This window comes from Otolemur garnettii, unplaced genomic scaffold (genome assembly GCF_000181295.1).
Source record: "Otolemur garnettii isolate 467f Iridium unplaced genomic scaffold, OtoGar3 scaffold00108, whole genome shotgun sequence".
Taxonomy (NCBI): Eukaryota; Metazoa; Chordata; class Mammalia; order Primates; family Galagidae; genus Otolemur; species Otolemur garnettii.
Genome location: NW_003852503.1, coordinates 23,008 through 27,210, shown reverse-complemented (window position 1 = coordinate 27,210; position 4,203 = coordinate 23,008).

Genomic DNA, 4,203 nt, shown 5'->3' with positions numbered 1-4,203 from the left:
GTACCACCGAGACATCAGATCATGTTAATTGTTCCATTACCACGTCTCCTATACTGTTCATCTTTTTCTGTATTCACCACTTGTGGAAAGTCTTCTGGCTGATCTTCCAGCCTACTGTTCTCTCTGTTTCAGCCTATCCCGACACCATTAGCTAGATAAACTGCCATCGTTATTAAGAGAGATAATTTTGAATGCTAATATTATTTAAACTACTTTACTTTATGTCTTTCAGTGCTGTAATCAGCACCACTTATTCATCATAACAATCTTTTGAGGTATGGTAATTACCTTCACTGTAAAGTTAGGACCTTAAAGTTCAGAGAGAGGTGAAACACTTCCTAAGGTCACGTCTAGGAAGAGGTGGAACCAGGATTGGTACTGCGGTTAGTCTGATTCCAAAGTTTATGTTCCGAATACTTAGGGATGACCATAATTGATCATTCATCAATACCTAATCTGAGATACAAAGAAGGTGTTACTAATAATTTTGCCAAGACAGGCATAAGCTGGGACCATTCTAGGCAAATCGACAGGTGGGTACCTTATTGTGGTTCTCCGCCAATGCGTATACCTACTTAAAAAATGGGGGCAGCTGAGGAGACACCTATTTTTGCAGAAGAGCTCAGCTTTGAAGTTAGCATTTGAATTGACCACAAGACCACAAGTTGGAAATGTGAACTAAAATAAAATCTTAAGGCTCCCCCCGCCCCCCAGCGACTGACTGGTCCCCCTCTTGGTCAAGAGGGTCCCTAAAACTGAGTTGGTAGCCATGAGAAAGGAGATGATACATGCCTCATCCTGCCCCCTCCATTCTTAGAGATGTCCTTCGTGACTCACTAACAGGCCTAAGGCTGTGCAAGACCTACCTGCAGGTCCTCAATATACATAACAAATCACTTGAGTCTCTTCAGTACTTTGTTGATAATTAACAGACCCCTCTATCTTAAGCATTCCTTTTCACTGACCCTGGGTCTTTTAGACAGTCTAACTCTTTCATACAATTGTTAGCTAAAGAACCTTTAAACTCAACTATACCCTGTAAGCTCCCACTCCCAGATGTCCCACCTTTTTTAGACCAAACCAATGTATGTTTTCCACGTATTGATTTATGACCTCACCTGTAAGCCCTGTCTCCTTAAAATGTACAAAATGAAGCTGTAACTCTACTCCCTGGAGTCGACGTGCTCAAAGCTTCTTGGGTGTGGCTCTGAGTCATGGTCCTCAAATTTGGCTCAAAATAAAACTCCTTACGTTATTTTACTGGTATGGCTTCTTTTCTGTTGACAGAAATATCTAGTGAAGTGATGGGATATCAGCTTAGGGGCTTCACAAAAATATGAAAACTAGTTATAAATTGATAGCCATCCTTATAGAGGAAGGTGTTGAATAAATGAGCTCCCCAAGGAAGAAAAAGAAGTACAGAGGGGCCTGGAGAAGGGGAAGTAGGAGAAGAAAGGAAGACCCAAGAGTGTGAGAACTGTCCCTATTAGACTGTGAACTCCTCCAGTGCATGAACTAGGTCTTCTTCTCCCTAAATCTCGCATTTTAAAAGCTAAATAATGTACAGATTAAAAGTTAATTGAACATTAAATAGAATGCTGTGTCATCTGACTCTTCTTTAGTCACCTTAATCTTATTTGTTTCCTCAGGAGTTGAGACATTTCAAATGAAGACCTATCAGCTACTATCTTTTCTCTCCAGATAGGCTCTGTGCTTCTCCTTGTTGGAATTAACACATGTTTTGTGTTTTTCTGACTTGGAGTTATACTAATGCTATTTGATTTACCCAAACTCTGAGAGATATATGTAAAGATACTGAATACATATTTCATTGTCAATTAAGTTCATGAATTCATCCTAGAAAAAGTGCTGCACACCTCATTTCTGAACTACCGTCATTTTTAAAATCCTCCCTTTAGGAAGTAATGCGTTGACACCAGAGCCTAGTCCACCCTTCAAAGCACTTTTCCCAGGACAAGTTCATCAATTTAATTGTCAAACCTTATATGATGACAACTCTGATGTCATTCTAGAGACAGAGTTTCAAAGTTGCTTTGAAGGGTAGATTAGGCACTGGCATCACTGCGTGGCTTCTTAAGGGAAATACTTCAGAGGGACACAGTGACATTCAGCAGTGAGGTATGCAGCACTTTTTCTCGGATGCGTTTGCAAACTCATTTGTCCAATCTTGCATATCTTCATTACACGTAATATGTATAAACATACATTTCACATCAGATATGGGCTAGAGCTAACTAAACGATGAATCCATACATTAAGCAGAGATTCAGGTTTGGAGAAAGGGAAGGTTCTATGCCAAAGTGAAGATGGTCAAAACTATTTCTTTTTATCCTGTTTTCTGTGTGTGCTGAAGCAAGTAGAGGATTTGCCTTTGGAGAAACCACGTTTGAAATACATTTGAAATAGAGTTTTCACAGCAATAGTCCCTGAAATGACATTAACTCAGAGGCATTTTTCTGGTGTTGCATCCTCCAGGCAAGAGACTTCTAAGGCTCTTGAAGAAAAGCCAGTAAGAAGGATGGTTGAGCCCAGGAGTCTGAGGTTGCTGTGAGTTATAATGATGCTACAGCACTCTGGCCTGGGTAACAACAACAAAAAAAGCCAACTTTATTTATTTTGAAAAGCCAACTTTACATGAACCCTTGAAGTTTTCTCTGCCTTTACCTCCCTAAGAGAGTTAATTATTTTTTTTTAATTAGTAAATTATGTATAGTGGGATTAAGGTCAGGCATTGGGATTCATTAGAGTTATTTGTAGGACACAGACAATTCCAAGTGGAAAGCTACAGATAAGGTACAATTATCATGGAGCATTGGCTGAGAATGTCTCCCAGAGGTGAGTAAGCAAACAGATGCTAATATCCACACACATGAACACACAGTGATTGGTGCCGTGTGGTGATCCACTGGACTTGACAAGAAGCTGTATCTTTGTAGTATGATTCCATAAACTTCTTAAGAGAAACGCTTTTCGAAAGCATAGCTCACCTAGTTTGCTCACCAAGGTCGGTTTCTACATATAGGGAATGGATATTTTGACTTGTTACACTGATCTTACAATAAAAACATACAGTATTTCGCTCTTGACTTTGATGTTAGCCACAAGTTTTTATAGACATCCTTTATCAGATTTAGGATGGTCCTTTCTACTCCCAATTTGGTGAGTGTTTTTATCATGAATGAATGTTGCCTTTTTCTTAAACATACTTTCTGCATCTATTGGATGATTATATGGTTAGACTGTTCTATTAATGTGGTGAATCATGTTGATTTTTTAAAATGTTAATCTATATTTTCTACCCTGGGATTATTTGAGGGTTTTCTGATATTCCATTTTAGGTCTCTTACTGGACTTCTAACTATATCTCTCTGTATTACCTTTATTATATTATTTGTTTTATTGTGCTACCATCATTTTACGTATTTTACTTCTACATATACTATACATCTACCATAACTTGCTTTAACTATTACATTAAATAGTTAAAGCAATTTCAACTTAAAGGAATTAAAAAAATAGCCTTTTATGTCACCCGCATATTTACCATTCCCAGTATTACGTATTTCTTCGTAATATGGTTTCAAGTGGAACCATATTCCCCTCCCCTTTTACTTTTTGTTTTGTGGTATAGGCTTGTTAATGACAAATTCTTTTACATTTTCTTTATATGAAAATTCCTTTTTTCATTTTTTGAAGGAAATTTTTGCCAGATACAGGATACGACATGGGTATCTTTTTTTCTTTCAATATTTTAAAGATCAAATTTAATTGTCTTCTAACTTCCATTTATTTTTACATGTATAACATCAGTTATTCTTATTTTAAAAGTGATGTCTTTTAGCTCTAGTTGCTTTTAACCTTCTTTTCTTTACCATTGCAGCAGTTTGACTACGATATGCCTAAGTGTGGTATATTTTGTATTTATCTTGCTTGTGGTTTCCCAAATTTTTTGTTTTGTGGATTTATATGTTTCACTAAAATTGGAAAATTGTTATATATTATCTTTTAAAATATTTTTTTCTGCCCGATTCTCACTTGGCTCACATTTTGGAGCTAGGTGAGCCTAGGAGGCTTTTGGGAGAAGTACTCAAAGAAAAGTGGATAGAAGATAGGAAAAGGTAAAGAGAATTTTGACTAGTCAGTAATTTACAGAAAGGCTGGTCTTGGCTCGGCGCCTATAGC